Source organism: Thermobia domestica, chromosome 3 (assembly GCF_964235325.1).
Source record: "Thermobia domestica chromosome 3, izTheDome1.hap1.1, whole genome shotgun sequence".
Lineage (NCBI taxonomy): Eukaryota > Metazoa > Arthropoda > Insecta > Zygentoma > Lepismatidae > Thermobia > Thermobia domestica.
The window spans coordinates 143,038,972-143,066,220 of NC_137456.1; the positions used below are offsets into that span (position 1 = coordinate 143,038,972).

General features: G+C 36.0%; 1 protein-coding gene across 2 annotated transcripts in view; it reads right to left on the reverse strand.

Annotated features, from left to right (window-relative positions):
• The window catches only part of LOC145680778 (uncharacterized), a 64,819-nt gene extending 37,946 nt beyond the window's left edge, over positions 1-26,873 (reverse strand). Inside the window, exon 1 of one of the 2 annotated variants that reach the window (XM_081751776.1) lies at positions 26,675-26,869. The gene's annotated coding sequence lies outside the window, so the exon portion shown is untranslated. Of the gene's footprint in view, positions 1-26,674 lie in introns of both variants that reach the window. The other variant, XM_081751777.1, reaches the window with a different exon arrangement.
• Positions 26,874-27,249: the final 376 nt, after the last annotated feature.

Here is a 27,249-nt window from a genome sequence, read left to right on the forward strand (position 1 = left end):
ATCACTTAAGTCAATATTCTTTTATATGTACTAGAATGAATTACAACAGTAACCAATCTCACATTCAAGTTACAAAAAAGTACAGACCATTGCAATAAACTTCCTCGTTTCAAATTCTTAAATTAGATCATGTTATGCTAGTTACTATTGAAACATCTACAGGTTGTGACATACGAATAAAATAAGGCATTTTCGGCTAATTTTGTCAGAGGAAAACTATTCTTTGTTGATATTTTCATGAGAAGTTATTTACGCAACTTTAGGATTATGACGAAATGTTTATTTATGAAATAATTCCTGACTAGTTTGAGAAAATTATCCGGAAAGAAAGAACTCTCCCCGAGAATGAACTACTCCTTATTTCAGTAAGTCTCCTCGGCCTATCAGCCAAGTGAAGGTATTGATATCCGACGTTTCGAATACAGACATCGCATTCATCTTCAGGAATTGTAATGAAGAGACAGGAGATGTGAACATGTATATATGGCGAATACTTAACGGAGAGCTATGAATGGGGGCTTGTGATTGGCTGAGGGAAATTTTAACTTCTGATTGACAGCGGATGCTGGCTCCTGATTGGCTGTTGTTGTGGCTACGAGAAATGACTGTTGAATTTGTTTTTGTTCCTGAAAAGGGCTGACCAGATAGGTAACATCTCCGGTCACTTCATTACAATTCCTGAAGATGAATGCGATGTCTGCATTCGAAACGCCAGATATCTTCACTTGGCGGATAGCTCGGGAACACTTACTAAAATCACGTACCCAGGAAAAATTCAATTCTTCCCCCTTATGAATTTTTCACACGGAGAAACAACTTATGCCACAATATACAGTATACAATTAATGAAATATTGCTGTATAAGATACAAACAAAGTCTTAAGAGTCATTTTTGAGAAAATAGCATTTTTTATTTTCACTCTTCACTAAACTACCTTTATTGAATGCGAAGAAAATTCAACTTCCTTTCCCAGAGAATCAAAAACCTTAACTTTAGTATTAAGTGCAGATACGTTGAACGGTATTTGTCTAGGCGATTTTACATACATCGGGACAAATAGATATTCAAAGTAACTTTTTCGGCATCTAGAGGCCATAAAATGTGTAACTCTGCTGAAATCCAGAATCCTATTATATTATTAATTATATATATAAATAAATATAACAATCACCATATTTTCTTCACTCTCCTACCGTCACTCAAAAGTAAAATGGCAAGAAGTCTCAGTTTTTTTAACAAATTTTTACGTAAATTTTGGAAAAATGTCTGGATACAAAAAAAAAAAATATATATATATATATATATATTCATAAATTAACTAACTAATTCAAGAGTACACCAGGCAAATTGTAAATATTCTGAATATTACATTTTGAAATGACAAAAAGAGATGACGGAAACCAGAATAAAGTGCACGTTATAGAGACAAAAAGTATTGCTGTGCAACATCTAAGACATCTTAATTTACCTACACGAAATACTGTAAAGTCTGAAGTGTATATAAAAGCGTAGGCTTACAATGAAAGAAATGTGTATTAATCACTCATAATCATCAAAACAAGGAATTCAAGTTTGAATTTACGCAATGGGAATTTGGATACCCAGTGGGATTTCAATAGCAACAAACAATTAAGATTAAAATAATTAAGATCTTCATTAACTCTTAAACGGTATTACAGGTCTCTGAGACCCATTAGTTTTTGTTTTCGCAGTATAACAACAGTATAAACGCGGTAAGCCTCTCCTCCACAGGACTTTCCCCTCTCCTCACATTGCACCGCTGGGATTCCCTTTCGTTAAGTCTGCGTTGGTTGTTTGTAATCTACAGGTCAGTTTCTAAAAGTATAGCGGTCTGACTGACCGGAGCAGATCTGTAACATTAGTGAGGCTTCAAGTCTCGGACGGATGATATCGACAAGCGACTTATAATTTACCATGGATTTTTACCAGTACTTTTTCTTTCTATAGTATTTTGAGCTTATTGACATTGGTTCGAAATGGATAGACCCTATAACAGTGATAGGCAAAACTTCTGGGCCAAAATGAAAACCCTCTTCATGTTCTTGTTCAGGGGATGTTCCAGATGATAGACTTCAAAAAAAGAAAAATATGCGGTTTGCCCCTAAGGAAAATGTATACAAATGTGTTCGGTGCTTTAATGCAATCGACCTACAGTGCTCCAGAAAGTTAGGCATAAACTATGCCAAAGATTTATTTATTTAGTTACATTTTGAGTTTAGCGTCCCATTCAGAAGCGAGGCTATATAAAACGTAGACCTACAGCTTAACGTAGAATCCGAAACACGAGCTCCTGCCGGGTATCCAATCCAAATCTCCGACGCAGACTATTATTATTGCCATATGTAAAATGAAAATAACTTATTTGCAAAATAAAAATTCCAACTGCAGAAACTGCTGAATTCGATTTCCACAATATGTCAATTTATTCTACAAAAATACAAAAAAACATTTATCAAAATTATAATTTTGGAAAATTAACATAGCCAAATTTAGTGAAAATTGGAGAAAACATTTTTCACGTAAAGAATTTAAGTCTCAGAAATACTTGAATCATAATATAAATGGTTTCTTAATAAAATAAAATAAAAAAAAAATCTTTAACCTACATTGCGCGTATATGCTTAATTTTAAAGCACATAACATTAGCGGTGTAAGGGATCAGGACATACCGCACGAGTTGCATAGCCCAGGATACCATCTGAGGCTTAACTTAATGTCACTTAAAAATTACGAATGGTTTAAACTAGGGATGTACAGTCCGCGGCATAAAATTTGTTACAAACATTCTAAGTCCAAATGAATAACAAACTCCTGCCCAGTTTTCTTATGCATTCCCGCAATACATGTATCAATCGATTAATTGCTTCTAGTATTTATTCCAACTCCTCCCCGTCCTCCACCTCTCCTTGTCTAAAGCAGTGTGTGTGACGTAGTACACTCTTTCCATTCAGCTGAAAAAGAAACAGGAATCAAGTTTACAACGTTATAGCTTTAAAACAGTCTTTTCCATTCGTTTGTTCTGAAATATTTTTAAGAGCCTAAATTAAAGGTAAGTCACACAATCTTCCCAGAGCTTCATAAATATCTTTAGTTTCATTCTTTCCTTTCTTTAAAGAGTGCAAGCTAGTAAGAAATCTATGGAAATTGCCAAGAGCTCTAAAATATCTACGGACAGAAACTAGTTTTATTCAATGATTCATTGAATTTCTTTTCAGTAAGTGCAAGCAAATGTTTCAGGGGCGTCATTTGGGCAGGACAGGAGGGTGTAATTCCCCCTCTCTTGAGCTTCATAAATACGTATTTTTTGATCAAATGTATAGTAATATACTAATAAAAAGTGAAAATCTTATGTCGCCGGAGAATCTCTTTCTCCCCCCCCCCCCCGAATAAAGTCTAAAAGACACTGGTTTTAACAACAAACCTATAGAGTTACGATAGCACATTGCTAAAGAGCTTACATTTGGTTTCAAGAGTCGAAGGTTTGATCTCAAGCCATATGACTTCCTGGGTGACATTGAGAGAGAGAGAGAGAGAGAGAGAGAGAGAGAGAGAGAGAGAGAGAGAGAGAGAGAGAGAGAGGGAGAGGGATTCAAGTATGGAGACCGAGAGGGATGATTTGTATACACAGATTTAGAATTGGGGAAAAAAATGATCGGACAGAATTCGTATTATGACGAAAATTCTGATTTTGTGAAAGATAAGAAGGGAAGTTTTCGAACTGCGAGGATCACATTAGGCAGTTGTCGAATTAATGTGGAGAACTCTTTAGAGCATCAGATGATTACGAAAGGAGAGAAAGATCTTCAGAACTGAGGAATTAAGATTTTAAAAAATCTGGTTTCGGCGACGGGTTTCGAACCACGAACCTTGTGGTCATCGAACCATGACTATCCATTCTGCTACGGAGGATTCTATTACTCGTTCACATACGTTTCCCTTAGCTGCGTTGAAAGCTACCTTAAAGGGATATTCCAAATGTTGACTCGGTAGATGCGCCGTTCAGTTAGGACGTAAACCTCTTTTAACTTAGTTACAATGTGCAAAATGAACTTCCTCTTCTTCAGGACACTTTTTAAAGCTTTAAAATTTGTTACTATTGTTTTAATTAAGTGACATTTGATAGAAACATCTGATAAAGTAGTGCCAAGCCCTGTGCGTCATTGTCTGTTAGGTAAATGGTTAATGTAAGTTACTTTTACGTGGATGGTCCGAGCTTCCAATCAAGACCATTCTTATTGATTATTTTATTTGAGCTACGCTCATACTGTATATTCCACAAGTTCAAGTTTGAAGTAATGTAGTCACAGCTAGTTTAATTCGAAATAATTTTCCAATATTATATTTGTTACTAAATTTACATGGCACTCCTCACTGTTTGTAGCCCTGCATAAATGCAAAATTGTTTTAAAAGTATATTTTACTTTCAAGTTTTAATGTTTTTTTAATTGTCCTTCAACTTTATTTTACAATTATTTTCTATTTCTTAATTGTAACATATTTTCTATTTATATTGTATTCTATGTTACACGTTTATTATTTATATTTTATGTCTTACCTTTGAAGAGGAGCTTTTGACAATTCAGAGCAGCAGGGACATACACAGGATGCAGGCCTTTGCAATCAAGAGCTTTTGCCCCCACGAAATCGCTACTTTTTTGTAAATTATATCTAATTTTATAGATGGTGATAGCAGGGGCGGATGCAGGGGAGTGCGTTCGGGCGATCACATCCCCCAGAATATGGAACTTTTTATACTTTTTATTTTAAAAATAAAACATATCCTAAGTATTTTCCATCTTTGTATTATAAACTTAAATTAAAACCTAAAGTAGATAGGCCTTACTTTCTTAAAGTTAGTTCTGCAGAAGAGCTACTTCTTTTCTAAATTTGATTTTTTTTTTTTTGGCAATCCGCTCTTATCTTGATTTGACTTCGAACGACCGCCCCTCCCAAACAATCATCCTGGATCCGCCCCAGGATGATAGACATTTTAGTAAAATATGCCCTCAATCGCTGAAATAAATTCCTGTCAAGCTTTCGATCGCTGAAATAAATTTCTGTTTACGGCCCTGCAAAACAGTGACGATTTTAGGGAGTAATCAGTTAGTAATGCCTCCCTGGAGCAACGACACTTCCCCAGAAGTCATATATCCGATATTTCAGAATGTGATTTGTGCATTATCACTTTTCACTCTCAGTGTCTTGAAACGCACCAAAAAGGAACTGTTCTGAAGTATTTACTGGTTCTCCCTACGACCCCATTTCAATATGGCCAACCTTGGACATATACCCATCTGAAATATCACCTTTTATGTCAGTGATCCCGAAAACTATCCATTCGACACAAATATAGGATATTTTCGATTCTTTATTCCTGTCACCCTCCCATTGTCAACTCGAAGCCAACCAAGGCTTATTTTGGACTTACGCAGCATCCACAGTGTCACTTTTCATCTTTGCACATGAATTCGACACTAATTTCGTTCGTATTTGACTACTTTTACATGCCACCTTCACCTCTTGGTAGGGATTTTTTCAGTATCTCGCCCCCACAACTATGGAGAAATTTCAACCAACTAAGTATAATTATAAATTATCATCTGAAACACAACAGTACGGGTGATCTTTTTCGCAGAGGAATTCGTTAACTACTGTTTCAATATCAATGTATTGGCTTTTTTTGCTCTGCATACTGGAGATTGCCAAAGAGCTAAACTTCATTCTGTACTATTGTGCTATGAATATAGTGGTTTAATTCACTGAATACTCGCTTAGATGATGCTCTCGTCACAGGAAAAGTGAGATACAGTTATAAAAATAAAACGAAACGAAATATTTAAAGTTTTACATCCCACGTTATGCCGACTAGCTAATGGAGACAGTGATGGTGAGAAACGAATGAAATCGTTTAATGAAGAAAGTGGGAGGAAACTGGAGAAACCCGAGGACACTCATGCACACGGTGTTTGTCCATAATAAAGTTCATTCAGCGCGAGCTGGGATCTAACCAACAACTCCATGCACCATAGGTAAAGTTATAAAAGGATAGGCGTCTAAACAAATACGGAACACTACTATCAATGAGAGTTGTATAAGATTAGATTTTTAGTTATTTCATTCTAAGTTGAAATTTCAATCAATCTTGATCTTCATTACTGTTCGAAATCCGGACCAACCAGTATTCCCTACTAGGGTAAAGATTAATTGATCGCCAACGAAATCCAAAATCCTCTGTATAACCCCACGTTCCATTATTCCATATACACAATTAAGAGTCCAGCGTAACCTACCAGTTAATAAGTTTTCTTCTTATTATTATTTTTAACACCTCAAAAATATAGGATCATAATTGAACCACTGATTGGAAAAAGGGAATAAGTACATAAAAATATTTTTTCCACTTTTAAGCTTTTCTCACCAATTGCAGTGCTACAATACAAGATTCTTCTTGTTTCAGAGTTTTTTCAGTTCTTTTGCTACAATTAATCAGTTATACACTTGTTGAAACAAATACAAGTACGCCTCGGGAAGGTTTTTTAGCGTTTCTGAAAACTTAGGTCTGATGTACTTATTCTCTTTTGCTGGAAATAGTTGTTGCAAGGACGTGATAAATCTTTCCGGTAGACTTCACAGTCTATAGCTCCTCCACAACTTCCTTTTCATCTAAGGCTAAGTAGTTACATTTTAGACATTGAGGAAAAAGTGTGAAATTAATTAAAACCCTTCAAAGTGGAGTTACGAATCTTCAATGGACCCTATTTTGCTATTGGCCTCGCTCAAAGCACTCCCCTTACTGTTCAGGGTTCACAATGGAGTTTCTCCCTTTAGGAATACTTTCTAAGACAATACTAGGTTGTTTTTTTTTTTTTTTTTTTTTACAGCTGTTTCAATTGAGTTGTATTTGCTAGAACTGTCGGTTAAAGGAAACAAAAGATCCTATACTCAAACACAAATCATCTCTCTAGAAGCTCTAATGGAAAACGAAACGAATCGTCGTAAACATGTTACGTTCTTGAAGAGGAAAACAGCAAAACATTGATTGCACAAACGTATAATGGTATCATTTGCTTGCAAATTTAAAACTTATAGAAGTTGATGGCAGGTGAGGTGTTAGTGAACAGGATGTTTGTACTGGTGGTCCAGGGTTCGAATCCCGTCCGTTCTTCTTACGTTTTGTTTCTTTAAGCTACACTGAGTTTGTTCATTCCAATTCTTTAAGCTTGAATTAAACCTAATACCAGTTAGTGAATTAAAAGTAGCTAACATTATTTTCAAATACGAGACGTTATTACATGCTTGTCACTAGCTCACAATACGCAACTTTGATATAAACTCTTGCAGCCTTCATTTAACTCATTTCTTGACGTGTTTTGTTACAAAACTCATGAATCGTGGCGAACAAAATTGCTTTACCAGATAACGGTGACTGCTTTGAAACCAAATGACAAGTTTGAGAATTAAACGTATCATATCTGTAGTTTGGTGTGGAAAAGAAACCAAATAGCGAACGAAAGGTTTAAGAACAACCACGTTATTAATATAAACTATGCCAAAGATTATTGACTTATATGATTAAAAAAAAATCGAAAGAAATTTTGAAAGAACGAATAATACTAACGTAGAATTTTGTAACTGGAGGCAAGGAAATCTAATTTAAACATACTAAAACATACCATTTAGCGCATATAGAGCGTGGATCTGTGCTCAATGCGCTAGCTAATAATCTGGAGGTTCTCAAGTCGGAACCATGTGTGAATATTTTGTTTAAATTTAGAATTTTTGGTGATCATTAGTCGGCGATGACACACGTTTAATTGTCTTAAGGTATTTGAATATTTTGATCTTTCAATATTTGAATGATCAAATCAATAATAATAATAATAATAATAATAATAATAATAATAATAATAATAATAATAATAATAATAATAATAATAATAATAATAATAATAATAATAATAATAATAATAATAATAATAATAATAATAATAATAATAATAATAATAATAATAATAATAATAATAATAATAATAATAATAATAATAATTATTATTATTATTATTATTATTATTATTATTATTATTATTATTAGCAAAGTAATTCAATAACACGTTAATATCTTTATTTCTCGATAACTACTCGAACTTAAGACGTCCTCGAATCTAAGTCCCACCCCGATTTCGCTGGGCTAAATTAAAGAAAAATAGTAATATGTTATGGAATGTCATGTACGTTGAATTTTTGATCGAAATCTGTTGGATGGTTCAAGAGTTGTTCTATTTATTTTTATATATTAATCTCCCCTTCTCTTATCCTCTCCTATGTTCTACCGTCAAAGTGAAAATATTAAAACAAAAGTTTCTAGGCCAGAACGTCGTCTATGTTCAAAATTAGATCGAGATCGGTCAGGTGGTTCAAGAGTTGTTAAGTTGTATTCCTTTTTATAGATATCTCCCCTCCCCTCCTCCTACCCTACGTTCTACCATCAAAGGGATATGATAAAAACCACCCCAGGTCCGAACCTCATCTATGTTGATAATTTGATTAAGATCAGTTCGGTGGTTTAAGCGTGATGAAGTCACCAAGACAGCATTTTTTTTTTATTTTTTTTTACATAGTCCCCCCTTCCCCTCCCCTACATTGTGCCGTCAAGGCAAAAAATGAAAACATCCCAGGTCCGAACCTTATCTATATTGAATGTTTGATTGATTGGGATCAGTCGGATTGTTCAAGAGTTACCGTATTAAGTTTTATTCATTTTCATATATTTACCCTCCCCTCCTCTTCCGCAAGTTCTAATATCAAAATGAAATAACAAAAAGCTTCCCAGGTTCGAATTTCATCTATGTTCAAAATGTGATTGAGAACGATCGGTAGTTCAAGAGTTATTCACCACCGAACATTGTCACTTCTATTTTTATATTTATAGCTGTTATGTATCTTCCCCCTCCTCTCCATCCTCTACGTTATTCCGTCAAAGTGAAATGGTAAAATCCATCCCTCGCGTTAATCGAGACGGGGACATATAGCCTCATTGCTGACGTCCCCAATAATCCCCCTACTCATACCCTTTAGTGTGTTTAAGTTTTTTTTTTTTTTTTTTTTTTTTTTTGTCTTCAGTTGCAAATTTCTAAGTTATTTTTCTTTGTTTCAAAATTCTCGCATTTCTTGTATGATAATACAAGTTAATAATCTTTGACTTATTTTATATTAATAATCTGAGTTGTTCTTAACCCTTTGGTTTCCAATTTTGTTTTGTCTCTACACCAAACTACAGATATGACAAATTTAATTCTCATACTTTACATTTGATTTCAAAGCGGTCGCCATGAACTGCTTAAAAGCACTTTTTCCGTCACGAAACACCCAGCAGAGGGCGTACGATATCATCTACAGCAATGAGAGGAAACTCCGCCTTGTTACGTGACGTCACATGAAGCACGTTCCGTTCAAACGCCTAAGCAAAGCTATCATTTTGCTTCTAGTGTGAAAATGGCTCGCTACGAAGCTTCTGTTAAAAGCAGCTTGATTGCTTTAATTGAGCATGCGGGCATGAACTATAGCGAGGCAGGCGCGAGATATGGCGTTAACCGTGCTAAAGCACGGAGGTGGTGGAGGAGATATGAGGAAACAGATGTAAGACGTAAAAGAGGAAGTGGGCGACAAAGAGTTTCCTCTGCCGAAGAAGACCAGAGTGTAATTGCCCAATGCCGTGAGCACCCTTTCATGTCTGCCCGACAGTTACGAGAGGAAACCAATTTCCCAGGCGATGTTACGACTGTCCGTCGTAGACTCAAATCCTTTGGTTTGAGATCATACAGGGCAGCTGTTAAGGAGCGACTAACAGAAGAACACCGTCTGGCGTTTGCACAGTTAAATATTGCACGTGTGTGGGACGAGGTGACGACAGACGAAAAAATATTTTCCAGTGCAAACTTCGTGCCGAAGCGTGTTTACCGCCCCCCTGGAAAAAGGTATGCCTCTGCATACGTTTCCCGTTCTGGTCGAATGGGACATGTAACGTTGTTGGGCATGTATATGCAAGGCTGCAAATTTCGGAGGAATCTACAGGATTCCTGGTCGCCTAAACGCCCACAAGTATGTGGAACATCTGGATGAAACGCTTCCGGAAATAAAAGCACATGTGGATGACGGCATATTATACTTGCAACAGGACAATATCTCGATACATAATTCAAATGTGGTTCAGACATGGTTGCAGAGGCAACCTGATGTCGAAATACTTGACTGGGTTCCTCATGGAGCAGATCTGAACCCTATTGAAAATATGTGGGCCTCTGTTGCAAGAACATTGCGGGAAACCTGGTCGAACAATCCTCCACGAACATCTAATGATATTTGGGAGCGTGTTGAAGATGCGTGGTCAATCTGTTACACCCAATGCTATATCTCTCGCCTGGTGGATTCAATGCCACGGCGTATGGCAGCTGTAATCGAGTCCCAAGGGGACTATACACACTATTAATAAATGCTCGCCCACAACACCATCAGCCCTCTCGAGGGCTACCTAATTCGACCCACTTATTAACAAAATTTTATGAAATACATTACGCGACACGAGTGAATGTAAGTGTCTCAGTATGTTCTGCATTAATAAAGAGGCTAACGTGCGAGACTTGGTGGCCGAGTGGTATTATGTTTGCTATGTAAACCAAAACCGCCTGTAACAGTGGTTCGAATCTAGTGAAGAAGACCCCTACTTTTTATCACCAGGGATATTTGCAATACGCCTTCTGCTATGTCCGTCTTCGTACGGTCTATTATATGACACAATGTGGACCGCCATAAGTTTCTACTTAGTAAACAATTTATAAATATATGAACAAATACCTAGGTATATTAGAGTAACAATGGAATATAGTACTTTCGTCCGACTGACGTCGCTCTGCAAATGTTCATTGTATTACACCGGAAGATGAATTAAATAAAGACTGGAAAATTTGATATAAAAATTGATACGTAATAAGTTAAAGACAAAATATGTAATTATAATCTCATATTTGAAACTAATTTCGACTACAATTAATTCTCTACCTGCTTTAATAAATAACCCAAACCAAACTTCGAGGTTTGGAATGCACAAACTAAGTGTAGCTAAGAGAAAAAAGTAACAAGAAGAGCAGAGATTCGAACCCACGACCACCAGCGTAAGAATTCCTTTTACTAACCCTTCATCTATCAAACCATGACGTGAACATTACTTTTGTAAGTTATAAATTTGTATCCAAGAAACACCATTAAGCGTATGTGCAACTACTGCTTTGCTCTCTTTCTCTTCAAAAGCGTAACATGTTTAGGACGATTCGTTTCGTTTTCCATTTGAGTTTCGAAAGAGATTATTTGTGTTTGAGTGTAGGATCTTTAGTTTCCTTTAACCGACACTTCTAGCAAATACAACTTAATTCACACAGCCAGTGGCGTATTTAGGGGATGGCTTCCGGGCTTAAGCCCCCCCGAAATCTTACTTAGTATAGTAAAGTAAATGAAATATCTTGCAGAATTTTCACATTTCCAGGCAAAGCCCCCCGAAAGTTAGCAAAGCCCCTCCCGAAACAAAATCGTAAATACGCCACTGCACACAGCAGTTAAAAAAAAACTCTTACTGCCTTAGAAAGTATTCCTAAAAGCAGAAGCTGCATCATGCATCGTGAACAGTGACGTAACTAACGGCAGTGCGTCGAGGGTGCCCAGAGTAAAACGGGGCCCATCGAAAATTCGTAATTCCACTATTTTTCCTCGATGTCTAAAATGAGACTACTTTAGCTTTACATGAAAAAGAAGCTGTGGAGGGGACTGCGAAGTCTACTGAAAAGATTTATCACGTCCTTGCAGCAACAACTAAGTTTTCGAACAGTAATGAAGAACAAGATTGATTGAAATTTTAACTTAGAATGAAATAACTAAAAATCTAATCTTATATAACTCTCATTGATAGTAGTGTTCCGTATTTGTTTAAACGCCTATTCTTTTATAACTTTACCTATGGTGCATGGAGTTGTTGGTTAGATCCCAGCTCGCGCTGAATGAACTTTATTATGGACAAACACCGTGTGCATGAGTGTCCTCGGGTTTCTCCAGTTTTCTCCCACTTTCTTCATTAAACGATTTCATTCGTTTCTCACCATCACTGTCTCCATTAGCTAGTCGGCATAACGTGGGATGTAAAACTTTAAATATTTCGTTTCGTTTTATTTTTATAACTGTATCTCACTTTTCCTGTGACGAGAGCATCATCTAAGCGAGTATTCAGTGAATTAAACCACTATATTCATAGCACAATAGTACAGAATGAAGTTTAGCTCTTTGGCAATCTCCAGTATGCAGAGCAAAAAAAGCCAATACATTGATATTGAAACAGTAGTTAACGAATTCCTCTGCGAAAAAGATCACCCGTACTGTTGTGTTTCAGATGATAATTTATAATTATACTTAGTTGGTTGAAATTTCTCCATAGTTGTGGGGGCGAGATACTGAAAAAATCCCTACCAAGAGGTGAAGGTGACATGTAAAAGTAGTCAAATACGAACGAAATTAGTGTCGAATTCATATGCAAAGATGAAAAGTGACACTGTGGATGCTGCGTAAGTCCAAAATAAGCCTTGGTTGGCTTCGAGTTGACAATGGGAGGGTGACAGGAATAAAGAATCGAAAATATCCTATATTTGTGTCGAATGGATAGTTTTCGGGATCACTGACATCAAAGATGATATTTCAGATGTGTATATGTCCAAGGTTGGCCATATTGAAATGGGGTCATAGGGAGAACCAGTAAATACTTTAGAACAGTTCCTTTTTGGTGCGTTTCAAGACACTGAGAGTGAAAAGTGATAATGCACAAATCACATTTTGAATTATCGGAGATGTGACTTCTGGGGAAGTGTCGTTGCTCCAGGGAGGCATTACTAACTGATCACTCCCTAAAATCGTCACTGTTTTGCAGGGCCGTAGACAGAAATTTATTTCAGCGATCGAAAGCTTGACAGGAATTTATTTCAGCGATTGAGGGCATATTTTACTAAAATGTCTATCATCCAGGGGCGAATCCACGATGATTGTTTGGGAGGGGCGGTCGTTCGAAGTCAAATCAAGGTAAGAGCGGATTGCAAAAAAAGAAAAGAAAAAAGAAAGAAAGAAAAAAATAGAAAATGAGAAAGAGCTCTTCTGTAGAATTAACTTTCTTAAGAAAGTAAGGCCTATCTACTTTAGGTTTTAATTTAAGTTTATAATACAAAGATGAAAAATACTTAGGATATGTTTTATTTTTAAAATAAAAAGTATAAAAAGTTCCCTATTCTGGGGGATGCGAACACCCCAAACACACTCCCCTGGATCCGCCCCTGCTATCACTATCTATAAAATTATATATATATATATATATATATATATATATATATATATATATATATATATATATTTTAAATACAAACAAAAAAGTAGTGATTTCGTGGGGGCAAAAGCTCTGGATTGCCAAGGCTTGCATCCTGTGTATGTCCCTGCTGCTCTGAATTGTCAAAAGCTCCTTTTCAAAGGTAAGGCATAAAATGTAAATAATAAACGTGTAACATAGAATACAATATAAATAGAAAATATGTTATAATTAACAAATAGAAAATAATTATAAAATAAATTTGAAGGACAATTTAAAAAAAATCAATAATACTTGAAAGTAAAATATACTTTTAAAACAATTTTGCACTTATGCAGAGCTACAAACAAGTGAGGAGTGCCATGTAAATTTAGTAACAAATATAATATTGGAAAATTATTTCGAATTAAACTAGCTGTGACTACATTACTTCAAACTTGAACTTGTGGAATATACAGTATGAGCGTAGCTCAAATAAAATAATCAATAAGAATGGTCTTGATTGGAAGCTCGGACCATCCACGTAAAAGTAACTTACATTAACCATTCACCTAACAGACAATTACGCACAGAGCTTGGCACTACTTTATCAGATGGTTCTATCAAATGTCACTTAATTAAAACAATAGTAACAAATTTTAAAGCTTTAAAAAGTGTCCTGAAGAAGAGGAAGTTCATTTTGCACATTGTAACTAAGTTAAAAGAGGTTTACGTCCTAACTGAACGGCGCATCTACCGAGTCAACTTTTGGAATATCCCTTTAAGGTAGCTTTCAACGCAGCTAAGGGAAACGTATGTGAACGAGTGATAGAATCCTCCGTAGCAGAATGGATAAAGTCATGGTTCGATGACCACAAGGTTCGTGGTGCGAAACCCGTCGCCGAAATCAGATTTTTTAAAATCTTAATTCCTCAGTTCTGAAGATCTTTCTCTCCTTTCGTAATCATCTGATGTTCTAAAAAGAGTTCTCCACATTAATTCGACAACTGCCTAATGTGATCCTCGCAGTTCGAAAACTTCCCTTCTTATCTTTCACAAAATCAGAATTTTCGTCATAATACGAATTCTGTCCGATCATTTTTTCCCCAATTCTAAATCTGTGTATACAAATCATCCCTCTCGGTCTCCATACTTGAATCATCCCCCTCTCTCTCTCTCTCTCTCTCTCAATGTCACCCAGGAAGTCATATGGCTTGAGATCAAACCTTAGACTCTTGAAACCAAATGTAAGCTCTTTAGCAATGTGCTATCGTAACTCTATAGGTTTGTTGTTAAAACCAGTGTCTTTTAGACTTTATTCGGGGGGGGGGGAGGAAGAGATTCTCCGGCGACATAAGATTTTCACTTTTTATTAGTGTATTACTATACATTTGATAAAAAAAATACGTATTTATGAAGCTCAAGAGAGGGGGAATTACACCCTCCTGTCCTGCCCAAATGACGTCCCTGAAACATTTGCTTGCACTTACTGAAAAGAAATTCAATGAATCATTGAATAAAACTAGTTTCTGTCCGTAGATATTTTAGAGCTCTTGGCAATTTCCATAGATTTCTTACTAGCTTGCACTCTTTAAAGAAAGGAAAGAATGAAACTAAAGATATTTATGAAGCTCTGGGAAGATATTGTGCGACTTTAATTTAATTTAGGCTCTTAAAAATATTTCAGAACAAACGAATGGAAAAGACTGTTTTAAAGCTATAACGTTGTAAACTTGATTCCTGTTTCTTTTTCAGCTGAATGGAAAGAGTGTACTACGTCACACACACTGCTTTAGACAAGGAGAGGTGGAGCACGGGGAGGAGTTGGAATAAATACTAGAAGCAATTAATCGATTGATACATGTATTGCGGGAATGCATAAGAAAACTGGGCAGGAGTTTGTTATTCATTTGGACTTAAAATTTTTGTAACAAATTTTATGCCGCGGACTGTACCTATGCCACGTTTTCACCGATACCGATACTGAAAAGGCCGACACTGCCGATATCGATACTTTTGGACATATTTCTTACATATTATCAGGAATTTTCAGAATAATGAAATAATCAACACTGTAATAGAACATATTAGATATAAGGCCAAAGTTGACATACAAAGACAGAAAGCATAATTTTATGTTAGGTTCAACACAAAAAATCTATTTCCTCTAAATTTAATCCAGCTCACATAAAATGAACTAAAAAGCTACAAATAAGTACAAACTTAATTCTAAGAGTCAGTGATTGATATTTAGAGTGATAATGTACTTTGATAGTTACATTGTATTTACTAGTTTCTATTACATATATATAATAAAAAAGGATATTACAAATTTTTATTGTTTACAAAATTGTGTGCCCTGAACCAGGTGTTGCTGTGTCAGACACGTAGGCAGGATTTCGTAATAGGGGGGGGGGGGGTCCGATACATGAAATACTGTGGTTATCATACCAGGGGTTTGATCAATTTAAACTATTTTACTAACAACATATACTGGTTTGTTAAGACTTTAAAATTAGGACATGTTAGCAAGGGCGCAGATTTCTCAGTAAATTTGGGTGGGTCCATTCAGATGCAGAAGGCATATATGAGGATTTTAAGACAAATTGCATTCAAACTATGCCAATATATTGTATATTCATAAATGCAAGGGGGCCCACATGACCTTTGGGGGGCCGGGTCCCCTCGGCCCCCAGGATCGGCGCCCATGCATGTTAGTATTTTAGTAACAAACTATGAAGAAATCTCGAATAAAAGAATATTTATAAAAAATATTTTAAAAAAATCTACAATATCTACGTTCCTTCTTCTGTTCATCTAAATATAATAATTTTCCTTTCATTATGATCTCAATTATTAAAAAAAAAAGTAGTATCAAATAATGTCTTGTAAAATATTTTATATCTACGTTCCTTTCTCTTTTGAATCAAATGTTAACAGGACTTGATTTCCACATAACTTTTTTGTTTTATTATTCCGTCAACTACTGTCTGTTCCAAATGACAAGTTAAAGGAGCAGTAGAAAACCGTTTCTGAAATAACATGTTTGATACTACAGGGAAGCAATGATAAGTTATTTTTATTTTTAGCTTTATTTTTATCTCTATTTTTAACGCTGATTCTTCCTATTTCTTGTTTCTTTTTGTTTCATCCTTCCTTAATTTTTTTTATTTCTGGTCTCGAAGGGGGGAGGTTTCGGACCCCCCGGACCCACCCCTTGGCTACGTGCCTAGCTGTGTATACCATAGAAAAAAAAAAACGAGTTATTTAAGCGAAGTCGAAAACGATAAAACTATTATCTTTAGAACTAACTGTTTTTAACCAGTAAGTAGGGCAAAATAATTCCAAGTGAGCGTCTTGTGGGTTTCTTCCATAGCATTTTCTTCTGAATCGAAACCTCTGTCCCGTTTAGGATTCAAATTACGGGTCTGCTATCCTGACCATGGGCGTCCGAAGGAGGAGGGCTGGGTGGGACCCCCTGACTGACGAAAATGTATACGTAATATAGCAAACCAAGTATACCAGACGTAATATAGCAACCATGGAACACCCATCCCCTACAAAATTTTCTTCGGGCGCCCATGATCCTGAGGACCTTCGGCTTTTCTTTACCACTATTTTGGCAACGTGGAACTAAAAATATCAGTTGAGTACGAGTAGTACAAATCAAAGGTATATATATATATATATAGTGGCGGATCCAGGATATGATCAAGGGAGGGGCTAAACCGTAGTTTGCCGCTTTATCCAGTGTAAAGCAAGATTGAAGCTCATTTTATCATGTATATACCTGAGCGTCAAGGAGGGGGCTATAGTCCTTTGGTTCTGCGCCTCCATATTATATTATATATATATATAGAGTGTGTGTGTGTGTGTGTAATTTTTGTATGTATGTAGATAGATAGATCTAAAAAAACAAGTCACAACTAGGCCTACCTAGTAGATACGAATACACAATGTATATTTAGGGTCGGCCAATTCCGGATTTTTTCTGAATTCTGGATTTTTTCCCAAAATCCGGAAAGCGAAATTTCCTGGCGATAAAAATAGTTGGAGAAATGATTAGAATAAATTCCTTCAGATTTTTAGCACTCTATATGTCAATGGAATAATCGGTAGTGTGGTGAATCTTTCAAAAAGACTAAATTCGTTAAGTTCTAACCCCTTACGCTGCTCAGACAGGGAGGCTATTTTCGCTTGGGATTGCACGCATTGTTGGGAAGGTGCGAAGGCTCGCTTCTGGGAGTTTAGTTAACACTGAAGCCATCTTTCAATGCTAATACGTTATAAAATGATTTCCGTAACACACAGAAGTTTGTGTAGAATTATGTATTTCTGTTAGTGATAACTTGTTTAATTTACGTATGTACTTTCAAGTTATTCATAGTCGCTTTTTTAACATGAGGCCTGGTCCATAATAGGATATAGAACATAAGTCTGATACATTAAACATATGTATAAATTTACAAACGCTACCGTACAGAATAAAATAATTATATTTGTGTGTAATTTTAGTTGAGTTTTCCATTTCATACAATCAATGGAGTATTTACGATTTCGTTTCGGGAGAGGCTTCGCTAACTTTATACCTGGAAATGTAAAAATTCTATAATATGTATAAAATAATAAAAAGTTGCGATAAAATTTCGGTGAGTGCTTAAGCTCGGAAGCCAACCCCCTTAAATATGCCACTCCATAGAATACCATATTAAATATCTTGCGCTGATTCAAATAAAGTTCCTTCTAAGCGTTAACATTTCTAGTAAGTCATTATCACGTGATGCATTGATTAAATGCAGTATTGTACTTACTTTAAAGTGAGAGATGCAAGTAACAAATGCTTATTCAAGAAATTTGATAGCTAACTGTATGAATGTACTTTCTTTTTTTCTCTCTCCATTTTCAAATATACAAGAACTGAAAACAGCAAGTGATGAGAAAATTCCCCTCATAACCCCCTGCAAATCCCCCCCCCAAAAAAGAAACTATGAACTGCACTTGAAAATATTTGTAATGGAGCTAAATGGAAATATTCCATTAATACATACTTCGTGTTTTCCTTATGTATTTGTTGAATAATAATAATAATAATAATAATAATAATAATAATAATAATAATAATAATAATAATAATAATAATAATAGACTACTTTCCGTCTATTTCTGTTTATATATTCACTCTTGTTAAATTAAACACCACCATCAACAAAACTACTATGTATACATGCACACAAATTCAACTCTAAACAGTGTTAGAAATGCAGTTAAGAAAGTTCTTTAAAATAAATAGATTTGGTAGTTTTTTTTTTTTTAACTCAATAAGGAGAACTGAATTCTTACTATTTTAAACATTTTATGATACATTAAATGCTGTTTGTGTTATTAGTTTGTCGGGCCTACCCTACTTGTGGGATTACGCTTCGCCACTGGTACCTTGTATATCACATCGTCATTAAGAAATCAATCTAACAACTTTTTTTTACTAATAAGTAAAAACCTGTGCCTCCTATTGAATCGTTTAGGTTGCCAGTTGGGAGAGCAAGGAAATAATTACCAAAGCTATTTTTTTGCGAACTGACAATAATATTGATTTGATCGGGCGCCAATGCTTTTATCCGTCGTTTAATATTTACCAACACTTTTCCTTTCTTTTTGTTCGTTCGCCGTACTCTTTGTTATCAGCGACCCGTGCGACGCACTGCCCCCCCCCCTTAGTGGATGTTTTTGATCATTTGATCATACTTTTGTCATCCCCTCCTCCCACTCTCCACTAGGGGTGTCAGGGAATCTTACCCCCAGAGTACTATTACCTAGACGTTAAAATGTCTACTAACTTTGTTTAAAGTTGTTCCAGGTATTTCAGAGTTACGATGCTATATATATGTAGTGGCATATTTAGGATTTTGTTTCGGGGGGCTATGTCCACCAATGTATGATAAATATATTTTAATCAATTAACCAGTGTTGGGTAAGTTACTTGCCCCCCAAAAGTAACTGTTACTTTACTTGGAAAGTAACGCGTTACTTTTAGGTCCGAAACTTTAAAAATGTAAGAAAAAAAATGACTTCAATTTTCCGTACTACTATTACTACCGCTATTATTATTATTATTATTATTATTATTATTGCACGTTCTGAATCGCTTTATGTAAATGCAAGGACAAATTTTTACTTGATATATGAATATTTTCATATAATGTAACATTAATAAAATGCCATACTGTGTTACTCGTAGCGATGGACACGAGCGAGTTTTCTTTGAAACTCGCTTCGACTAGAAACATACATCTTTGAGCTCGATCCGAGAACTCGACTCGAAAAATTTCCGCCAACTCGACTCGAATTGGGGTCGAGTTTCGAGTCGAGTCAAGCCAAATCCGGTGTGTAGTTCCGAGTACATTCTTTAAATATATTATATAGACAGTATAATTATTATCAATGACACTACTACTACTACAACTTTTATTATTATTATTATTATTATTATTATTATTATTATTATTATTATTATTATTATTATTATTATTATTATTATTATTATTATTATTTATAACAACACTGTATATAAAAATGAAAGATAGGCGGTTTGTATTTGAATACTAAAAAACTAGTTGATTGCCAACCTCGGTAATCGTGAAGTCTAGGAGTCAAGGACATTGTTCACGAGCTTCTGAATTTGGGTTGAGGGTCTAGGTTGAATATTCGGTCTCGAGCCAAACACTGTTAAAAGTTATAGGGCACTGGCCAAATATCTTTAAAATTGCCCAGCTCGGGTTTAGAATTGTCAACGACTCTAGCAGCTCTGCTCACAGCTCATGCACTATCGACCCGAACCGAGAAGTGAGCCGAGCCAATAGCTCACCCAACCGACTCGGCTAGAGCCCTCGGCTCAGTTGAGCCAAACCGAGCAGATGGCTCATCCCTACCAAGCCAGCTCGAGTCGAAGGTTCACCCCAATGAGCCGGCTCGAGCCATCTTCTCAGTTGAGCCGAACCGAGGTGAGCTAGTTATAAAAAAATATCTTGTTGTCACGCTATCGAGACGAGACGAGATGCGAGCAGTGTGTCCTCTCGTGAGCAACACTAAAAGTATTCCATATTACTGTTTAGCTTACATTTCTCATGGCTTTCGTTTTCCAGTGTAATCAGGCCATGATTTCAAGACGAGTTAAAACGAACGAGTCATTTATCAAACTCGACTGGACTCGAAACTCGACGCGAAAAACTGAATTGGTTCGGAACTCGACTCTAGGATATTACCTTCGACTTGACTCGAAACTCGACCTGAATTCGAGTCGAATCTAGTTTTAGCTTGACTCGTGCTCATCCCTAAGCGTTAGAAATAAAATGGCTGCTTATTATTATTCTGCTAAACTAATTATATAATAATAACAATGTTATGTAAAATTAACAATACAGAATATAGAGAAACATTACACTACAACTAGTAAAATGTGAACACATGAACTGGGAATGAATCAAAACTTGCCAGTAACTCTAAAATCGATACATACTTTTTAAAGCTAGTTTCAAACTATAATCAATGGGACTTTAGGATAAGCAAACTTATCTGAAAGAACTCCAATATTACATACCATCAGCAAACTATTTTCTAGTAATAAAGTAGGCCTGCTCATCAGAACACAGTTTATTCATATTAACCCCTTACTGTAAATCGTTAATTATGGCACCCTAGTTGTTGATAAATATTTTCCGCCTGGACACTTCAGGCACTTTGGGCCGTATGGAGTCATTTTGACGCGTGATTAGTGCCATACTAAAGAGTTCGACTAACACAAGGTTCCTGTAGTAGTCAGGCATTTTGTATGACACTAATCATACTTCAAAACGACTCTGCATAAGGCGGTTTACTTTTAAGTTCTGTCCACCATCATCCTCAGCTCTTAAGAAAAAAGTATTCTTTCAAATGTTCGAACGGTAAAATATTTTCGTTCTCTATCTTTATAAAAACAACACCAATCAAAGTAAAATAGATTACCGGTAACCACTGCACTCCTAGTTCACTCACTAAATGGATTGATTTGGAGCTGTCAAAATCTACGACAAAATCTTCCAGGTGCTTGCAATCAGTACAGTGATTTCCCTAAGGCTGCCCTCATCTTCAAATAACAGCAAGTGGCACTACGAACTTATGTTTCTCTGTGTGTCTGTGACTGTCGGTTACTGACATACGTAGTTCTTGCTCGATTGTTTCATTCTAAGAAATTCTCTTACAGGAAAGAAATTTGTTTCCGAAAAAAAATTACATATATTGTAGTTACTCATCCGAAATGTAACGCGAAAAAAGTAACGCAAACTAGGTACGTTACTTAAAAATTTGTAACGCGTTACCGTTACAGTTACTTTGGAAAAAATGTAACGCGTTACTAGGAAACGTTACTTAAAAAGTAACGCGTTACTTGCGTTACGTTACTTCCCAAGACTGCAATTATCTAGTAATATAGGCCTACTAGGAAAAAACTTGAAACTCTTATGTCGATGGAAGATCTTACCCCCAGGCAAATGTAAAATGACGCTCTTGCAAACACACGTTGAATATTTGTAATCTTATTTTTTTTAAAAAAAATGGAAATATTCAGTTTTATCCGTATACGTTTTTACCTGAAAGAAAATGTTGAGACAAGTTGAAGCTGAAATATACTGACTGCAGCTTTAACACGTTCGCTGCTGAGAACGCCCATCGGCGTCCAGTACTGAATTTGGCATATGCGCCGGACGCCTCTCGGCGCTTGTTCCTGCAGATGATTCACTTTCCCGCCAGCGCTAGTGCAGGTATTGGCGGAAAAGTGAATCAGCTGCAGGAACAAGCGCCGAGAGGCGTCCGGCGCATATGCCAAATTCAGTACTGGACGCCGATGGGCGTCCTCAGCAGCGAACGTGTTAATGGCAAGAACTGCAAACTGCTGAATCTTATGTGATATGATACAAAACAAAAAATTAGCAGTGAATCTAACCTTTTATTTTATTCATAGAAGAAAAAGGAAACATCCTCTTGGGCAACGTAATTTCCCGGGTTTCTTATCCTGGCCCCCCGCCCTCCTGATTTTCTTTAATTCAAACATTTGCCTTTCTTTATAACTAAACGATATACAGTAAATATTTCTTTGCAATAATAACTAAAGTCCCGTTATGTTGATCTCCGTGGAAGTTTATGTGAAACCAGTTTCGCTTTTCAACTCCTCTTTGTTTTGGTGATACTGACGACAGCCGACTTGGAGAAACGAAAGTAGTAACTAAGAAAAAGAAACACAAGAGTAGAATAAACGGAAGAAAAGAGAACGCAGTTCTTACATAATGAAATTTGACAAATCCAGTATTATTTTCTGAACAAAGAGCATAAGACAGGGATGCGAACTTTCTATTGTGGGATGTGAGCTAGTAGCGTTTTTTTCTAGGCCAAGTAAAATTTTGTTGCTTATTTGCACCTCTGGCATAAGAAAATTAAAGTCAATGAAATTCTTAGAAATTGTAAGAAGGATTATTGTTGTACGTTGAGCGCGAAAAACTTTAATTTATTTGGGGAATGTGGGCCTGAGCCCGATAGCCCTTAAATACGCTACTATGTATGTGTGTATATATATATAGTAGCGTATTTAGCGGCTATCGGGCTCAGGCCCCCTTCCCCAAATAAATTTAAGTTTTTCGCGCTCAACGTACAACAATAATCCATCTTACCATTTATATATATATATATATATATATATATATATATATATATATATATATATATATATATATATATATATATATATATATATATATATATATATATATATATATATATATATAAGAGAGAGAGAGAGAGAAGGGTAGATTGATTTAAAAATCAATTTTCTTCTGTAATGTTTTCTATTCACAACAGCTGTTGGTACATTTTGATACATATGCCAAAGAGGGCCATCAAAAGATTAAAAATACTGCCATGACATAGCCTATGTTAAAATCTTATATAGGGTTACATATAGAGCTTCTAAGCATGGCCGTAACTTGTGGGGGCAGGGGGAAACTTCACCCCAGGGAAGCTTCTTGCCGTTCGAAGGGGGGGGGGGAGGTCTACTTTAACACAAAATTTTCTTACTCCATCTACGATATGAACACGAAATTATAAATGAAGTATCAAACAGGTTCACTACATTACATAAACAAAACAGCACAGAAAAGTTAAATAAAACAAAAAAGTCGTGGGCCCATTTCAGTAAAAAAAAATGTATACTATTAGGAGCCCTATAATAATATTAATTCGTGTGGCTCTGAGATTTGTCAATATTGTCCCCTTAATTTGTCATGTATGGAACGGGCCCAGGGGCGAAAGAAACGGCCCCGCAGACCTTGCCGTGCGGGAGGGCTTACAAAGAGTAAAATGGAAAGAAGGGACCTAATTTCGAATTTCACGGGGCCCAAACATTAATGCTTCCCCCATCCTCCCGCTCCAGAAAGTTACAGCGCTCGCTTCTAGGAAGTTTATATGACAATACAGCGTTTTATTTGGTGACAGGGTTGGCTGGTTTAAACCAAGGTGGTTTAAACCATGGTTTAAACCAGCTGTTTTTTTTCAAAAAAACAACTGGTTTAAACCAAAAAACGAAAAATGTTCGTAAAAGTGTAAGTGTTTGTAAAATCTTGATGAACACACATTTGTGAGTTATCAGTTTTCACTTCTGTACATTATTCGTATTATATTCAGACCTAAATTCCCCATTCATTACTCAAAAAGATTATACTACAAAAGCAACTTTTTTATATAAGTTTATAAATGTTCGTTTTGTGATTTTTTGTAGCTGTTATTATTGTTGTGTAATTGCAATCAAAGAAAAATTCTAAATATTGTTTTGTTTCAATTTTTACGGTTATAGTTAAGGAGCCGTACTTCCCATTTAGGGAAGGACGAGAAACGCCATACTTTCAGGAATTATTCATTGACTATCTAGGATGTTAAAAAGTAGGTAATAGACTGAGTTCTTGCCCTTGTACTTAGGGTGTTTAGGTAGTGCAACAGTAAGATGTATCCTCGTGCACGGGAGATGAGAAGTAGCTGTTCTTAACTATTACCTTTTTACTATTGATAAAATACATCGTACTTTGTGTGTGTGGGGGGGGAAGGGTCATACAGACCCCACGAGAGGCATTTAGTGAAATGAGAAGTATCTTTGGTATCTATTTATGTATAAATGAGTCTGAGCCAAAGTGGACTCAAATAATTCGTATCTTTAGTCACTTTTCTAACTGATATGCAGATTAAGTCGTTGTATTTCTTTAATTTGGACCAATAAAAGTCGTTGTTAACTAACTTGAACTAAATTAGTTCTTCTGTAGTACTTTGAAATTGTCCATATGTAATTCTGTATAATGGTTTCACTTGTGCAACTGTTCATCTTTTTGTCCTGAAATAACTCTTGACAGTTATATTAAGAAGCATGTAAGGTCAGTACAACGTATTTTTATCAGGATTTCTTCGTGAGTGAGTCGGCAGACGTATCGCATTTGTGGCCAATTAGTCCTGGTTCCGAGTTCAAATGGAGGACAATTTCTCTCGGATGTAACTCGAGAAGCAGTTTTTATTCCACTTTAAGCTTATGTGACCCCTTCCAGCATAACCCGGCTGTTACATAATAACATCAAGGCGAAACAAACTTATTTCTGTCCATATATGATATGAATAAAAAAGAGTAAATTATTTAAACCAAAAAAACCTGGTTTAAACCATAAAAATCGTTTTTTTGTTTTTTTTAAATAAAAACCATGGTTTTTGCCAACCCTGTTTGGTGATATAACAAAGGAAACAGTCGGTGAACCGAACTAAGAAGTACCCGGCATGCAAAGTTGTGGAGTACAGCCTCTGTTGCCAAGCCGAGCTCTGCCATCAAACATGATCGTTACTTAAAGGATCGACTACTTGCCTACCATGTTTTGTTCACATCCGGCCAGTAATTACCAACAAATATAGTGGGCTACCAATGTAAGCCGAAGCTGTCCCTGGCCCGGCTCAGTGGTTCTCAAACTTTTTTTTTTTTTTTTTTTTAAGTGACGACACACTTAACGTCCAGACATCACAACACACTTGATATGTTTTACTATAAATAATTGTTACAATAGTGAAACCAATTAGTTTTTATAACGACTATACAGCACTGAGCATTATTGCTATCGCTGGAAGTATCGACTGGTACAGTCTGTCTACATTTTAATTATTTTTAAATTCATGATTTATAAGTTATAAAATTTCGCCTTAGGGGACTTAGTGACACACCAGTGTGTCGCGAAATATCTGTTGAGAATCACTTCCTTAGACCTGTGGTACTAAATGTGGGCATCCTCGTTTCTGAAAAGGGTACTTAAAAAAAAAAGTGACTTATTTAGGGAGAAATTAAGATTGATTTTAAGATGCGAAGGTTTATGTGGGTCTGAAGACTGCTTTGTCGAAGTCCAAGCCTTATGCATGGGTAGATTGGGCTACGAAGACGTAGTCGCTCTGGGCAATCACATTCAGCCAAGGGGTAGGGGATGTTTGGTTCGAAAAGGCTAAGAGCCACTGCCCTTGACCAGTTGTTCTCAATCTTTTTGATATAGCACTGGACATCATTGCTACCGCTGAAGATGTTGACTAGTACAGTATCTCGATTTTACTGGTTATTATTAAATTCTTAAGTTTTTTTTTTTTAATTCCAAAATTTCGCGACACATCTTGGAGGACTGCGTGACACATCAGTGTCGCGACACAGCGGTTGAGAACTACTGCCCTAGACGATGGGATACTTGGTCACATTTGATTTGGATCCGGTCTGTAGTCGCCGAGAAATATCACACACACTTGGAATGAAACTAACGCTTGAACTTAAAAAGACGGAACGTCAGGACCACAAATGGCACATACTGCATAGGCCTATAAGTACAATCCACTTTCAATATAACTGCACTATGGCGAGTCAGTCCCTCCCGGCTACGCCACGGCATGTATTTGCATTTTATCGCTTCAAGAATGCGAATCAATACATACTAGTCATCGGATCATTTCGCTATAATAATCAAATAAACAAGGAGTATTGTTAAAAAAAAAAAAAAAAGAATTAAAATAATATGGAGTTGTTCGTCTCTAGCTAAGGTTGTCACGGACGCTTTCGTGAATTTTCCAATTCGACTCCTATTCAATAATATAAATAAACACATTTTTCACTGTCGATCTACGCTTATAACACGAATTTGAATTTAATAACTCTTTAATATAATTTTGGTTCTTACCAATACTCCAAGATAACAGAACGAACTTACCTTTGCCGATTACTAAATTAGTTGTGTATAATGTATTCAACTACCAACGTTCACTTCAATATCTACACGTTTATTTACACTGCAATATTCCACCCACAATGCAAAATTCCAATCGACTGTTATCATATGACAACAGCTGCAGCAATGAAATGTTCACGCGCTCTAAGTAAATTCTGCCACCGTTTCAGCTCTGCGCAGCGCAAGTCAAGTTGCATTGCCAACAAGTGATTCACTCATGCAGTATAGCCAACCGATATTGAAGGAAGTTTACTATAGATCATGGAAAGCATTTTTCAAAATGCAGATAAAACACTTTATCCAAAGAAAGGACATGGAAAGAAAATACCATGTAGTATATAAAGTACCATATTGATACTCACTCAACTTTGAACGTGAACTAGATAAATTTCATTCAGGTTTATAGCCTATGTAGGCCTATTTAAATCTACTGTATCTTTCACAAGCAAACTCACTAGTCAGTTATTCGACTCCTGATTGCCATACTTGTATGCGGATGTATCATTTGGGGAGGGCAAGAGGGCGATTGCCCCTTGATTTTGACAAATACATATTTT